The sequence below is a fragment of the Ictidomys tridecemlineatus genome, chromosome 2 (assembly GCF_052094955.1).
Source record: "Ictidomys tridecemlineatus isolate mIctTri1 chromosome 2, mIctTri1.hap1, whole genome shotgun sequence".
Classification (NCBI taxonomy): domain Eukaryota; kingdom Metazoa; phylum Chordata; class Mammalia; order Rodentia; family Sciuridae; genus Ictidomys; species Ictidomys tridecemlineatus.
In genome coordinates this window covers 71,578,556-71,595,845 of record NC_135478.1, presented here as the reverse complement: position 1 = coordinate 71,595,845, position 17,290 = coordinate 71,578,556, and the positions used below count along the sequence as shown (strand labels likewise).

Sequence of the window (17,290 nt, the reverse complement as noted above, 5' to 3'; positions counted from 1 at the left end):
CCTCCAAGCCAAAGGTGCCCTGGCTTTCTCCCTCTGATGTTACCTACACCAACATCTGACTATATATTTTCCCCTTTTAGTCACTCTGTGTCCCCATCTCTACCATGGCACCTCCATCTGTCACACTGCCAAGCCAAAAAATTGGAGATTCCAAGGTCATGCTTGTTGTTTCAACTCCATGCCCTGATACCGAGGGCTACAGATTTATCACCCGATCCCTCTTATTCGTCCCCTCCCTACTGCCAGAATTCAAGTTCAAATCTTTTTTTGTCTGAACCACCACTTTGACTTCCTTCTAAGCTCACCTGCCACTAACCCAGGCTTTCTGTCCCCAACCAATCTCTACAATGATGTCAGACTGATTTTCTGAGACTCATTTAACAAACATATTGAGCTCCTACTCTGTGCCTGGCACTGTTTTAGGAGCTGGAAATGCAGCAGTAAATAAACCAAAGGAGATCTCTCCTTCATAGAGCTTACAAAGAATCATTCTAGTCAAGGAGGCAGACAATGCACAAGTTAAGTAAAAGAGTAGGTTAGAACTGGGCACTAGTTAGAATGCCTGTAACCCCAGACACAAAGGAAGCAAAGGCAGGAGACTTATAAATTCCAGTTAGTTTGGGCAACGTTGTGAGACTGTCTCAAAATAAAATTTTAAAGATGCTGGGAGTATAGCTTAGTTTTGTGGTAAGTTAGAAATTTGCCTAGCATGTGCAAATCCTGGGTTCAGTCCCTAGTAACACACACACACACACACACGCACACACACTCACGGATTAGACAGTGTGTTAGCCAATCCCAATGATTCTGGCTTTCTGTTATTTGTGCCCCTGTTGTCTCCTCCTCAGTGAAAGGGCTAACGGATGTAACCAGCTGCAGGAATAGTGGTGACTGAGGTCAGATCATAGAAACTGTTGTGGCTTTCACCTTGCTTTTTTCTTGAATCACTCACACTAGGGAAGCCAGCCACCATGTTGTAAGGAAACTCAAGCAGATCTGTAGAGGTGAGGAATTGAGACCTCCTGCCAATAGCCAATGAGGGATTGATCCTGAAAGCAGATCCTCTAGCTCCAGTCCCACCTTCAGATGTATGCAGACCTGGATGACAGTTTGAAAATGTCACTGCGACCTATAAGAGGCCCAATCCAAAAGCACATGACCAAGCTGCTCAGAAATTCCTAACTTACCACAATGATAAGAGATGATAAATGTTTGCTCTTTGAAGTCCCTAAATCTTGTAGTGATTTCATATGCAGGAATAGATAATTAATAAAGACAACGGAAGGATAAATGGGGGAGCAAGGGAAAATAGGGATGTGAGATTGATAGTATGGAGAGGAGGGCTCGTGTAGAGCACTTGTCTAGCATGTGTGAGGCACTGGATTTGATATTCGACACCACATAAAAACAAATAAATAAAATAAAAGTTAAATTCTTTAAAAAAAAAAAGAGCACACAAGAGAGACTAAAATTTTAGAGACCATTTCCAGAAATTGCTTCCTTGAAGGAGAGTGATTTTAAAAGTGGGGTGGGGTTGAGGAAGAAAACCACATGGATACTTAGCAGGACAGCATTCCTGGTATGTAGATGTGTGTCTGGTGAGTTCCAGATACAACTATGAGGCTATCATGACTGCAGCCTTGTGAGTGAGTAGAGTAGGGGTGAGGATGGAACTTGCAGGGAACCAGAGGTACAGAACCTCACTTCTATGGTGAGAGATGTCCATTCTGAATGGAATGGGAGCCCATAGTGGATTCACAGCAAAGGAAAGGATTTGGTCTTGTTGTAGGAACAGATGAGGCAAGGCACCAAAGATAGCAGGAAACAGTTTTATTTGGCTACAACCAGGTTCAGAGGGCACAGCTTTTGCTGTAATCAATCAATCCCCTGAACCCTGAGTTCAAGTAGTTTCAGAGTTTCATACCCAGCATTGTAAGGGGAAGGGCTCAGAAGTTCACAGTCTGCAGAAGTTCACATAAAAGCAGCTTTTTCTTTCACTGTTTTGGGCTAGTTAACCCTTCAAGGACAACACCTGAGGAGGGAAAGCTTCTTCTCCCCTCTTTCCTCCCCCTGCCAGCTGTTTCCATGAAGCCCAATTGGTAACATATCTTAAAAATGTAGACATCTCTGTGAAGCCCATCTCAAGGCCAGAGGCCTTGTTGCACATTTATACAAACTACTAACTGGATATGTTTGTGAAAAACTAGTAAGGGGGTGTCCAGCAGCTGGAGTGCTGGTATCTTCTAGGCCAAGTAAGACAGAGCGACATGAAAATAGGAAGTTTATCTACATTGAACTCTTTTGCAGAGACTCTTTTGCTGACAGTCCTAAAATCAACCATGGTGAAGATTTCTTTAGAATCCCAAGTCAGAGTTTTCTGTGGAGAAAGAGGGTGCCACTTCAGTCTCACTCTAATAGAATCATCCAGCTGCTATGTGCAAAACAAACTGAAGGTGGGCAAGGAGAACCAGAGGGACTAAGTAGGAGCTATGACAACAACCCATGCCAGTCAGAAAAGAGTTGTAAAGAAGGGACAGAAAGAGGATATACTGGTAAGGTGGAAACAACAGAATTTGTGAATGAATCAAATATGAGGAAAAAGTCAAGAATGACTCCAAGATTTTTAGATTGAGTAGCTATTAAAAAAAAAGGGAATTATAATTTGTTGAGATGAGAAAAGTCAGGAGGAGAAAATTTGGGGAGACACAGGAATTTACTGTACTTATGATAAGATCATGGACTCGGATATCCAAGTGGAGAGATGACATCTCTGTACTTGACAGTACAGCTAGATTCAGGAGCCTGGAGTTCAAAGCACAGATGTGGGCAGGAGAAAGAAAGTTGGGAGTCATTAGCTTGGCTGGCAGTGAAAGCACAAGAAACATTTTCCAAGGAGTGAACACTGATAGAGAAAAAGGGAAGCACTAGAAGACTGAGCCCTGGGTCCTCCAGCCTTCAGGTGTAGGAGAGATGATGGACCAGCAATGGAGATCCAGGAGCTCCTAGTGAGACAGGAGGAAAACCAGGAGGGTGCTGCCCTGAAGTCAGGAGAGAGCTTGTGAAGAAGGAAGAGTCATCGCCACCAGCAAAAGCTGCCAAAAAAGTTGAGCAACATGGAAGTTGATGTGAACTTGATAAGGACAACCTTGGCACCACTGTGGGACAAAGTCTACTTGGAGTATGCGAGGACATATATCAGGCAAGAAAATATGGAAAACTCATCAGAGGAGTTCTGGCTTAAAGGGGGGAAAAAAGGCATGGAGTGGGAGGTGGAAAGGAAAGTGCAACAAGATTTCAACTGTAGGGAGAGCAAGCACCCTGCTTATATGAGGGTGGAAAAGATGCTGGAGAAAGTGCAAAAGTGCTTTTGCAGGAAACTAGAGGAAAGCTGCTCTGATGCAAAGGATTGGGGTTACAGGACAGTGCTACCCAGAGTCTGGTCCATAGATCATCCAAATTCTGTTAGATCTGATCAGGATTTTATGATAGCTGAATTTTTTCTTTTTTAAAAAAAAATTATAAATGTCTCTGTGTTCCACTGGCCTGGGCGAGCATGTGGGGGAGCAGCCCAAGCACAGAGCTGCAGGGCTGGGCCATGGGGCCAGGAGGGGATTGGGGGGTGATGGCGGCACCAGGGCTCCACAGAGAAACTGGCATAACTACTCCAGGCCTCCAGGATGGCAATCCATTTCCATTCACTCTTTCCCTTGGCATTGCCTGGAATGTTGGCGCTCCTCGGTTGGTGATAGTTTTTCTCTCATAAAAAAGAGCAGGTCCCTTAGCCATGCTAACGAAGAGAAGAAGAGAGAGAACTCAGATTACTAACATACGGGATGAAAAAGGTAATATCACAACAGACACTTCAGAAATACAGAAGATAATCAGAAATTATTTTGAATCCTTATACTCCAATAAAATAGAAGATAGTGAAGGCATAGATAAATTCCTTAAGTCTTATGACCTGCCCAGATTGAGTCAGGAGGATATAGACAACCTAAACAGACCAATAACAATAGAGGAAATAGAAGAAACCATCAAAAGATTACCAACTAAGAAAAGCCCAGGACCGGATGGGTATACAGCAGAGTTTTACAAAACCTTTAAAGAGGAACTAACACCAATACTTTTCAAGCTATTTCAGGAAATAGAAAAAGAGGGAGAACTTCCAAATTCATTCTACGAGGCCAACATCACCCTGATTCCGAAACCAGACAAAGACACTTCAAAGAAAGAAAACTACAGACCAATATCTCTAATGAACCTTGACGCAAAAATCCTCAATAAAATTCTGGCGAATCGGATTCAAATACATATCAAAAAAATTATACATCATGATCAAGTAGGATTCATCCCTGGGATGCAAGGCTGGTTCAATATGCGGAAATCAATAAATGTTATTCACCACATCAATAGACTTAAAAATAAGAACCATATGATCATCTCGATAGATGCAGAAAAAGCATTCGACAAAGTACAGCATCCCTTTATGTTCAAAACTCTAGAAAAATTAGGGATAACTGGAACATACCTCAACATTGTAAAAGCAATCTACGATAAGCCACAGGCCAGCATCATTCTGAATGGAGAAAAATTGAAGGCATTCCCTCTAAGATCTGGTACAAGACAGGGATGCCCTCTCTCACCACTTCTGTTCAACATAGTCCTCGAAACACTGGCCAGAGCAATTAGACAGACGAAAGAAATTAAAGGCATAAAAATAGGAAAAGAAGAACTTAAATTATCACTATTTGCAGATGATATGATCCTATACCTAGCAGACCCAAAAGGGTCTACAAAGAAGCTATTAGAGCTAATAAATGAATTCAGCAAAGTGGCAGGATATAAGATCAACACGCATAAATCAAAGGCATTCCTGTATATCAGTGACAAATCCTCTGAAACGGAAATGAGGACAACTACTCCATTCACAATATCCCCCCCAAAAATAAAATACTTGGGAATCAACCTAACAAAAGAGGTGAAAGATTTATATAATGAAAATTATAGAACCCTAAAGAAAGATATAGAAGAAGACCTTAGAAGATGGAAAAATATACCCTGCTCATGGATAGGTAGAACTAACATCATCAAAATGGCGATATTACCAAAAGTTCTCTATAAGTTCAATGCAATGCCAATCAAAATCCCAATGGAATTTCTTGTAGAAATAGATAAAAGAATCATGAAATTCATATGGAATAATAAAAGACCCAGAATAGCAAAAACAATGCTAAGCAGGAAGTGTGAATCAGGCGGTATAGCGATACCAGACTTCAAACTATACTACAGAGCAATAGTAACAAAAACAGCATGGTACTGGTACCAAAACAGGCGGGTGGACCAATGGTACAGAATAGAGGACACAGAAACCAATCCACAAAACTACAACTATCTTATATTTGATAAAGGGGCTAAAAGCATGCAATGGAGGAAGGATAGCATCTTCAACAAATGGTGCTGGGAAAACTGGAAATCCATTTGCATCAAAATGAATCTGAACCCCTATCTCTCGCCATGCACAAAAGTTAACTCAAAATGGATTAAGGAGCTTGATATTAAATCAGAGACACGGCATCTGATAGAAGAAAAAGTTGGTTATGATCTACATACTGTGGGCTCGGGCCCCAAATTCCTCAATAGGACACCCATAGCGCAAGAGTTAACAACTAGAATCAACAAATGGGACTTACTCAAACTAAAAAGTTTTTTCTCAGCAAAAGAAACAATAAGAGAGATAAACAGGGAGCCTACATCCTGGGAACAAATCTTTAATCCACACACTTCAGATAGAGCCCTAATAACCAGAATATACAAAGAACTCAAAAAATTAGACAATAAGATAACAAATAACCCAATCAATAAATGGGCCAAGGACCTGAACAGACAGTTCTCAGAGGAGGACATACAATCAATCAATAAGTACATGAAAAAATGCTCACCATCGCTAGCAGTTAGAGAAATGCAAATCAAAACTACCCTAAGATACCACCTCACTCCAGTAAGATTGGCAGCCATTAGGAAGTCAAACAACAATAAGTGCTGGAGAGGATGCGGGGAAAAGGGCACTCTTGTTCATTGCTGGTGGGACTGCAAATTGGTACAGCCAATTTGGAAAGCAGTATGGAGATTTCTTGGAAAGCTGGGAATGGAACCACCATTTGACCCAGCTATTCCCCTTCTCGGTCTATTCCCTAAAGACCTAATAAGAGCATGTTACAGAGACACTGCTACAACGATGTTCATAGCAGCACAATTCACTATAGCAAGATTATGGAATCAGCCTAGATGCCCTTCAATAGATGAATGGATAAAAAAAATGTGGCATTTATACACAATGGAGTATTACTCTGCATTAAGGAACGACAAAATCATAGAATTTGGAGGGAAATGGATGGCATTAGAGCAGATTATGCTAAGTGAAGCTAGTCAATCGTTAAAAAACAAATACCAAATGACCCCTTTGATATAAGGGGAGTAAACAAGGACAGGGTAAGGACGAAGAGCTTGAGAAGAAGATTTACATTAAACAGGGATGAGAAAAGGGGAGGGGAGGGGAGGGGAGGGGAGGGGGGATAGTAGAGAATAGGACAGACAGCAGAATACATCAGACACTAGAAAGGCAATATGTCAATCAATGGAAGGGTAACTGATGTGAAACAGCAATCTGTATACGGGGTAAAGTTGGGAGTTCATAACCCACTTGAATCAAACTGTGAAAGATGATGTATTAAGAACTGTGTAATGTTTTGAACGACCAACAATAAAAAAAAAAAAAGAGCAGGTCCGCAGCAATGATAAAAAGGTGGACGCTGGTGCTATGGTGCTGAGGGCCAGCCCTGACATCAAGAAATCGCTCCCCATACAAGAAGCCTGTCCTGGAGTTGTGTCCACACCCTGCAATGTCACACAGCCACTAGAAAAGGAACAGTCCACTGCAAGCAAGCCTTCTGTGGAGCCCCCAACCTTGCTGCACACACACCCAACCTGTCGCAGATCAGAGTCCTCAGGCTGCCTCCCTAACTCCACGAGCACAAGATCTCAACCAGGAACCCACAAAGATGATAGTACAAAGGTGGAACTCACCCTGATGGGTGACAAAGCCAGATCTGTTCCTCTTGAGTGTCCCCTCCCATCTCCCAAGGATGTGGTGTTCCCCCATGAAGCCATAGAGGTGTGTAAGCAAGAGGTGGTGTTCAGTAAATCGCCAGGGAGGGGCTGGCCCAGCCAGTCTGTCTGTGCTGCAGAGAAACATAGCCCTGGTGAGAAGGCAAGAGAGAGGAGCCGAGGGGACCGGTGATGCAATGTTGGGGGAAAACGTGCTTGAAGAAGGCTTGTTGTCCCAGGAGCGTGTCTCAGAATTGGAGAATAGCAAGGCCCTCAGCCTGGCCCCCTCGGGAGGCAGAGGAGAGAAGGGGAGCGGTGGCCCCTTCTCCCCTCTGAGAGAAGAGTCTGCAGTTGGAAAATTGTTAAGTAGCTCTGGCAAGTTGGTTCACACAGAGCTGGCAAAGGATGAGGAGATGCAGGCATCTGAGGTCCAAGATGACAGTACCTGGGACAGAGACATGGCGGCAGAAGTAGGCAAAAAGGAAAGCTTGGATAAGAATGGGAGATTGAGCAGGCTGCCTTCCAGATAATCTCCCAGGTGATCTTGGAAGCAACCCAAGAGGTGCTGGCCAGCACAGGGGACAAGATGGCAGATCAGTTATATCAGGCCTCAGACAGTCCGACTGTAGGGCAAGCCGAGAGCAGTGCCCCAGCCAGCCAGAAAACTGTCCTGGGGCAAGACACTGCACAGGCTGCTCCAGCCGTAGTGGGGGCAGCCGCTGGTGCAGTGGACTCTGCCCTTCCCTTGCCAGGCCCACCAGCAGAGAACCTGCCTTCACCAAAGACCTATGTGAGCTGCCTGAGCAGCCCACTGTCCAGCCTCACTGAGGACAGTAAGCCAAAGAACTCCGCACACCACATCTCCCTGGCTCCCTGCCCACCTCCAGCGAGCCCCCTCAGAGAGTCCGTGGACGAGGCAAGCATCCTGGTGGAAGATTCCACCTGTGCCACCTGTGTGTCAGACAGCCAGAGTGTTCCTTCCGCAGCCTCCTCCGGGCAGTGCTTGGATTCTGTCAGCACTTCAGGGCTCGAAGACTCTTGCACAGAGACCAACTCAAGCCCCAGGGACAAGGCCATCACCCCGCCGCTGTCGGACAATACTGTGCCCTTCAGTAATGGGGTGCTGAAAGGGGAGTTGTCAGACTTGGGGACTGAGGACGGATGGACTGTGGATGCAGAAACAGATCACTCGGGAGGTTCCAACTGGGACAGCATGGATTCTGTGGATAGCTGTTGTGGCCTCAAGAAGACCGACAGTTTCCAGAATGCCCAGGCAGGCTCCAACCCAAAAAAGTTGACCTCATCATCTGGGAGACTGAAGTGCCAAAGCACTTAGTTGGTCGGCTACTCGGCAAGCAGGGGCGGTATGTGAGTTTCCTGAAGCAAACATCTGGTGCCAAGATCTACATCTCAACCCTGCCTTACACCCAGAACATCCAGATCTGCCACATAGAAGGCTCTCGGCATCATGTAGACAAAGCTCTGAATCTGATTAGAAAGAAGTTCAAGGAACTGAATCTCACTAATATTTACGCTCCTCTGCTGCTTTCACTGGCACTGCCTTCTCTATCAGTGACGTCCTGGCTCATGCTGCCTGATGGCATTACTGTGGAGGTAATTGTGGTCAACCAGGTCAATGCCGGGCACCTGTTTGTGCAGCAGCACACGCACCCCACCTTCCATGTGCTGTGCAGCCTGGACCAGTAGATGTACCTCTGCTACTCTCAGCCTGGAATCCCCACCTTGCCCACCCCTGTGGAAATCACCGTTATCTGTGTTGCCCCTGGTGCAGACGGGGCCTGGTGGTGTGCCCAAGTGGTTGCCTCCTACGAGGAGACCAACGAGATGGAGATTTGCTATGTGGACTACGATGGATACAAGAGGGTGAAAAGTAGACGTGCTCCGGCAGATCCGGTCTGACTTTGTGACCTTGCGGTTCCAGGGAGCATAAGTCCTTCTGGATAGTGTGATGCCTCTATCAGAGGATGACCACTTTTCGCCTGAAGCAGATGCAGCTATGAGTGAGATGACAGGAAACACAGCGCTTCTGGCACAGGTAACAAGTTACAGTCCAACTGGCCTTCCCTTGATTCAGCTGTAGATGGAGATGGAGTGGTGCTGATAAACCGGTTACTGGTGGAGCCAGGTCTTGCACAGTGGGTGGACAGCTACTACTCAAGCCTTTGACCCTGGCTCCCAGAGCCACCACTTGAGTCTTTTTTTGCACTGTTGAAATTGGGCTTGGCACTGAAGGCAAAGAGTTAACATCAGAGTAATAAACATCATCCTCTCGAGTCCTCTTTCTCCCCATTCTCTAGGTCCTATCGAGAAGACGTTCCTCTCAGAGGAAAAAGGATGAAACAGCGGGTTCTTTTCAAAGACATTGGACAGTGTTAACCTGAGCTGTTTAAAAAGAAATATTGAAGGGAAGCAGTTTCAACCAGGTTGTCCTGTTCCCCCTCCATTCCATTGCCATCTGCTTCCTTCCCACCCTCTCCACCAAAACCCCACAGACTCTAGTGGGCTGGCCACAGGACATGCGTGGCTTGCCGCTAAGGGTTTCTTTTACTTCAAAGTTTTTCTTCAGGGAGCCAGCCATGAACTGACTGGTCAATTTCCTGTACGGCTCAACATAAATGAATTGGTGGTGTTTTATCAGTTTTTATACACTTCCTCTAGGTCTGTAGGAACCCAGACTTTTTTAATGCAGATGTAAATATGGAGCAATTGTCACACCTCTGGCCCTTGTTGTTGGGAAGGGTAACTGTTATCTTGCCAAGCCTGGTTGTAATTTATTACCATTTTCTATTTGTGCAAACTCTGTAAATAATGTTTTAAAATATATTATTTTGTACAAGATACACTGGAGAACAAAGGGAACTCAAGGTTTTTCCACACACTTCACCTGTAAGTAGAAGTTAATCCTGTAGAGGGCAGCTGCCAATCCTGGCTCCTCTTCCAGGAGTTTCAGTGATTCCTGCATATTGGAAAGCTAGCTGTATGGGATAGATTGTCATTTGGGGATTTTTTGCTGTACACATTTGTTTAAAAAAAAAAAAAGTAACTCAGTGAATATCTTGCAGTGGTGTGTTTGATTCTTTTTTAGACTAGCTTCAGCATTGTGCAATTTAAGAATAAATGACATAAATAACTTGAGCATATATAAATTTCAAATTGTATAAAAAATTATTTGTTCTGTTTAGTTATACATAACAGTAGAATACACACACCCACAAGAGAGAGAGAGAGAGAGAGAGAGAGAGAGAGAGAGAGAGAGAGAGAGAGAATAATTTCCCATTCTTCTGGTTGAACATGATGTGGAGTTATATTGGTTATATATTCGTGTATGAACATAGAAAAATATTTCCCATTCATTCTACTGTCTTTTCCATCCCCACCCACCTCCATTCCTCCAATACTCTACTGTCCAATCTGGTGAACCTCCACTCTTCCCTCCCCACCACCTATTTTGAGTCAGCATCTGCATATCAGAGAGAACATTTGGCCTTTGTTTTTTTTTTGGGGGGGGATTGGCTTATTTCACTTAACATGATAGTCTCCAGTTTCATCCATTTCATTTAAAATGCCATGATTTCATTTTTCTTTATGGCTAAGGAATATTCCATTGTATATATATGCACCATATTTTCTTTATCCATTCATCTGTTGAAGGGTACCCAGGTTGGTTCCATGGCTTAGCTATTGTGAATTGAGCTGCTATGAACATTGATGTGGCCACTTCATTATAGTATGCTGATTTTAAGTCCTTTAGGTATGTGCCAAGGAGTGGGATAACTGGGTCAAATGGTGGTTGCATTTCAAGTTTTCGGAGGAATCTCCATACTGCTTTCCAGAGCGGTTGGATCACTTTGCAGTCCTACCAGCAATGTATGAGTCTACATTTCCCCCCACATCCATGGCAACATTTATTGTTACTTGTATTCTTGATTGTGCCATTTGGAAGCAGAGTGAGATGAAATCTCAGTATAGTTTGAATTTGCATTTCTCTAATTGGATAGCTGAAGTTTCTAATGCCAAATTTGACCTTTTATCTTTTGTCTTTGTTTTTTCAACCTCCTTTTTTTCTATTTACTATTTTTTTGTAATTTCATAAATTATCAGTGGCAGATTAGAGGTAAGCCCTACAGATGGTTGGAGATGTATGAATCCAGAGTACCAGGTGGGGTGGACTTTGCTAGAAGCATTGACAGTTCCTCCACCAGAAGTCAGGTTCCGGGCACAGAGACAGGGGTGGGAGACTTGGCTGTAGAAACCTGTGGAAATTCTCTTCTGATTGTCTCTATTTACCCAGAAAATGAGTAAAGAAGGTCTATCTGCTAAAATGTCTGGGCCAAATGCAGTAGCATCACTGCTAAAATTAGATAGTATAAATAGACACAATCTTTCAACAGTATCAATGTATCAACAGTTGCTTTTAAAATGTTACCTTTCTGCAAGACATTCCAATGCTGCAAATTCAGCCTAAGGAGACATAAGATCCTCTTACTTTACCTAGAAATTAGGAATTTCCAAAAGTGTCCATGAGAACATTCATGTGTAAATAATACTATACTCAAGGACCTAAAATGATAATAGATGTTAGATTGGTACTTACAAATTGGAGAGTCTTGTATCAATAGCTACTAAATTAATTAACACAATAAGACTGGGAAAGACTACAAGGATGTTCACCAAAAAAGTTAACAAAATTTCTCTCTCTGGTACTGGGGGAGGGGCTATCACTGTTTATGGGTATTTCCCCAATTTTATAGCACCTGTTTATTACTAATTCTGGAGGATTCTATAAAACAAGCATAATCTCAGCATGATTTTGAGACACCCCCCCCATGGCTTATGTCATTACCCAGACACATCATTAAGTCTCTGGAAATTTGCAAATGCTATTCTCTCTGCCTAGAACCCCCACCCAATTTATATAATTCCTGCCTATCCTTCAGAAGTCCCTATAAACCTTCCTCCTTCAGGCAGGCTTGCAAACTCTAAGGCTAATGTAGATTTGTATCCATGCACCCACCTGTTGATACTGCCTGTGGCCTTCTGTATGCCAGCCCCTGATCAGGGCACTTCTCCCATTGGCCACTCAGAAGCCTCAGTCTCTCTCACTGCCCTAGAAGCTCTGAGGACAGGTGCTGAACACAGTACTCCACAAAAGTGCTGAGAAGATGGGTAGATAGAGAAATGAGGCCCCATTATCCTGGTTTTGAATTAATGGCTCAAATGCCTAAGAGACCTAACACTGAGCCCTGAACCAATATCCCTAAGCAAGAGAGAAGAAAATCCCATTTGGACAGACTTTCCAGAGATGCTCTCCCTAGAGCAGGGGAGCTTATTGGAACCCAGCACCTCAACTCAAGAAAGGAGAATCATCAGGGCATGAAAGGGACTCTAGTTAAGCAGCATTCTGTGGGCTTCTAGGGTCTTTTCCTTTTTGTTCTCATTAATATCTTAATTGTGGTTTTGCAGTTGTTCTTTAAAATTGTTTTAAAAGATACACAACATAAAATTTAACCATCTTAATCATTTCTAAGTGGATAAACTAAAAGTAAGTATATTCCCTTGTGAAACCAATATCCAGAACTTTTTCATCCTGCCAAACCACAACTCTTTATCTATTAAAAAAAAAATTCCCCATCCTTTCTCCTCCCAGCCCCTGGCAACCATGTTCTACTTTCTATTTCTGCAAATCAGACTGCTCTAGATACCTCATGTAAGTGAAATCGTACAGTATCTTTTGTGTGTGATTGACTAATTTCATTTAGCATAATCCTCAAGGTTCATTCATGTTGTAGCATGTTAAAATTATTTCTTGCTATGGTTTGGGTAAGTGTCCCCCAAAGGTTTGTGTGTTAAAGATCTGGTTCCCAGCCCATGGCACTATTTGGAAGTAGAAAAATCTTTAAGAGGTGAGGCCTATTTGGAGGTTTTTAGTTGATTGGGATTGTGCCCTTGAAGGGGATAAAGGAAGCCCAGCCCTTTCCTCTTTCTCTTACTTGCCAGCCATTCTGCTATGTGCACTCTACCAGGATGTGCTGCCTCACCACAGACCCAAAATCAAGGGGGCCAATTGCATGAACTGGAACCTCCAAAACACTGAGCCAAAATAAATCTTTTCTAAGTTGATTATCTTCATTGTTAAGGCCGAAAAAAAATATTCCAATGCATGTATAAGCCACATTTTATTTACCTGTTCATTTGCTGATGGATGTTTGAGTTACTTTTTCACCTCTAGGATATTGTGAATAATGCCACTATGAACATGGGTATACTAATATCCCTCTGAGACCCTGCTTTCAATTCTTGTGGGTATATACAAAAAAAGCAGAATTTCTGCATTATGGAATAATTGAATATTTAACTTTTTGAGAAACCACCATACTATTTCCCATAGCAGCTGCAGCATTTTACATTCCCATTCAGTGTATAAGGTTCCAATTTTAGTTTCTGATTTTTGATAGCAAACATTCTCATAGCTGAGGATGATATATAAGTCTCAACCATCTGAACCATCTGGCCACTTTCTGATTTTCCTAATTTCATGGGTCTCCCATTCGAACATAATTAAAACTGGTTTTCTCCTGTTAAATTATCTTATGTCACCTTACTTCTTAGTTTGGCCACAGACCAGCATTTTTCCTCCTCTACACTGCCTAGAGCCTGGGAAAAAATGGAGAATGAATGCTAATGATTATGAATTGGTTTTTTTTTGTTTTTGGAAGGGCAATGAATGAATTATAAAATTGTAGTGATGCTTACACAACTCAGTGAATATACTAAAACTCATGGAACTATAAATGGGTGAGTTATATAATGAATAAATTATAGCTGCATAAATCTTATAAATATTTAAAAAGATGACATTGTAACATTATTTGTTAAGTCCTTACAAAAATTTAAGGTGATGATTCAATGAGCCTTTCAAAAACCAAAGGACTTCTACAAAGCTTAAATTTCCTATCCTTTGGTCAACTCAGCATAAGGCCAAGGTAAACAATGGCTTATCTTAAAGAAATCAGTGGATGTGGATCTTTTGTCTAATGAACTGAACCCCAGTAAGATTCTCAGGAGGACCCACACTGTTTATCATGAGGCTGTTTTCCTGATGGTACACTGGATTTGTTCTGAGGCCCTTTTTCACCTTGAGACCCCTTTGCTGGCAAAACAAAAACAAAAACTGGCCCAGGCCCTTTTCATATTCTCCAAATGCTACTTGTAAACCAAATAGTTCCTTTAGCACTTCATCTCCCTCCTCTCTCAATTTATTGTGGGCAGCTAGAAGCAAGGTGGCACCTTCAGTACTAACTGGGAAGGTCCTCATCCAGATCCATGAATACGTTATTATATCCATTACTTTCCATTTTACCATGGTCAAATTTTTGTTATGTTTTCTACCCCTCCATAATGAAGTTTCCTTTTCCTTCAATTTCCAATAATTCATTCTTTGCTTTCCTTGAGTGCTGACCTCTTCAAGGCCCATCCACTGCTCAGTCCCCAACTAAATGTCACATGTTTTGGACTTTTGTAATGGCAACACTCCACTTACAGAATGTCAAATCCTATTCTGGTTATCCATGCAACATACCATTCCACCCTAAACTCCTTAATGGAAAACAACCAATGAAAGGTGCTCATACATTCTGTGGGCTGGGAATTTGGACAAGGAATGTTAGGGCTGGTTTGTCGCTGTCTGTGACTCATGTAGCCTCAAAGATGACTCAAATGGCTGGGGCAAGTCATACGGGTGGTGCTAGAATCATCTGAAGGCCTCTTCACTTACATATCTGAAGCCTGGACTGAGATCACTAGTAGGCTAGGCTCAGGTGGAATGTCCAACTTATATATGGATTCTCTATGGGTTTTGCTTCCCATAACATGAAGAAAGCAACCAGAAAGAACACATCTAGAAAAAGAACTAGATAGGAGACACATGGCATAAGTATGATTTAACCTAAATAATCACATAGCATCCCTCCTAAAATAATTTATACATCAGAAGTCCTCCAGATGCAAATAGAGGGAACAAAGTCTGTATCTCTTAATAGGGAGAGTGTCAAGGAATTTGCAGCTATTCTCCTCTTGAACCTAGGCCTGGACTTGGAACTTGCTTTGATTGATGGAATGTTCAAGTATAAATGAATCCAGGGTATACTGCTAGATAGAGAGACTACATATAAAGAGAAAGACCACTGGAGATATAAACACAGAGAGGAGAACCAAGGGCCAGAATCCAGGCTCCAACATGTTAATCGTTTCATCTCAGATCTTCCATCCCTACCCAACTGCTAGGTGGATGTAGCTGCATGAGCAGATTCAGCTGATGCCATATGGAGCAGAGAAAAACCATCCTTGCTGAGTCCTGCTCAAATTTCTGACCTTCAAAATCTTAAGTAAAGAAAATGATATCTGTTTTCAGCTGTGTAATAGTGTGGATGCCTATGTGGCAATAGATAGCTAACATAGTATAGCACTATTTGGAAATGTTTCTCTATTTTGATTTCTAAATAATATACTCTAGGAGTTATGATTTAGATGTAAAGTATTCCCCAAAAGCTCATGAGTGAGACAATGCAAGAAGATTTAGAGGTGAAATGATTGGGCCGAGCCTTAATCCAATCAATAATTCAAACCCCAACCCCCCCCCAATCGGATTAACTGAGTGGTAGCTATGGGCCAGTAGGGTATGGCTGGAGGTGGTGGGTCCATAGGGGCATGCCTTTGGAGTGTATATTTTGTCCTTGTTGAGCAGAGTTCTCCTTCTCTGCTTACTAGTGTGATGTCTTGAGCCACTTTCCTCCACCACATTATTCCACCATGATGTTCTGCCTCACTTTGGGTCTGGAGCAATGGAATCAGCCATCTATAAACAGAGACCTCTGAAACAATGAGCCCCCCCCCCCAAATAAACTTTTCTGCCTCTGATTGTTATTGTCAGGTCTTTTGGTCATGGCAGTGAAAATTAGGAGTAAAATACTAAGGAAGAGTTTGAGACTCATGTGTTGAGGGCTTGGTCCCCAGTGCAGCAATATTCAGAGGTGGGGCTTTGGGAAGTGATTGGATCATGAGGCTCTGATGTCATCAGTATTTTAATCCAGGGGCTGGAGATGTGGCTCAGTGGTAGAGTGCTTGCTTGGTATGCATGAGGCTGTGTTCAATCCCCAGTACCACACACACACACACACACACACACACACACACACACACACAAAGATTAATCCAGGACTGGGGGTTGTGTCTCAGTGGTATAGCACTCACCTAGCATGTGCGGGGCCCTGGGTTCAATCCTCAGCACCACATAAAAATAAATAAAATAAAGATATTTTGTTCAACTACAACTAAAAAGAAATATTAAAAAAGATTAATCCACTTATGGGTTCATAATTGAATGGACTATTGGAAAGTGGAGGAAAACTTGGGAAGTAGGCCTTAATTGAAGGAAGTGGGTCACTGAAGGCATGCCCTGGTACGGTTTATCTTTTCTCTAAGGACTCTTCTTATCTCTTTCTGTTTCCCTTTTCTTATCCCTGGCCCTCCCCATCCTGACTGCCAAGAGGTGAGCAGATTTTTGCCATCACACCCTTCTGCCATGATGTTTTGTTATGCTCGAATTCAGGACCCCCAAAGACCACCAGAGACCCAAGATCGATGTAAGCAGCAAAGAGGTGTTTATTGCGAGCTAGCTCGGTCCTCTGCATGCACACACAGCAACTGGTGACGCTTGAGAGGCCCCGAGCCCAGGGTTTGCAGCATTTTTATACATTTTTTGGAGAGGGCAGGGACTTCACATACATCATAGCAAATCATCACACACCTCGGGAAAATCAAATAACAACTCTAAAACATGATTAGCACATTCACTGGCAGGAACAAGTTGGGTAGGGGTGATTGGTCAGTACAAAAGGGGTATTCGTTTTAAATGATTGGTTTAAGCCAAGAGGGGTGTACACGCTGAACTACATGGTTTCCCAACATGTTATCAACCACCATAAATTGGGAGGGTCATCTGGCATCCCAGGTATTTCCCTGTCTCATGCTGATTGGTGGCTGCTAGGGGGTTGCTATGGATCTCCACCTAGCCTGACTGAGTCAGAGACACCTGGCGCAGCAGATCTCTCCTGTTATTTGTAGATAAATAACTTAGCAGGGTGGGAATGTGCTTAGGAGTGCTCTG

The 17,290-nt window shown here is 42.9% G+C and overlaps 1 pseudogene; it reads left to right on the top strand.

Moving 5' to 3' along the window:
- Positions 1 to 3,648: 3,648 nt before the first annotated feature.
- LOC101978711 (A-kinase anchor protein 1, mitochondrial-like) lies at positions 3,649 to 9,565 on the top strand (annotated as a pseudogene).
- Positions 9,566 to 17,290: the final 7,725 nt, after the last annotated feature.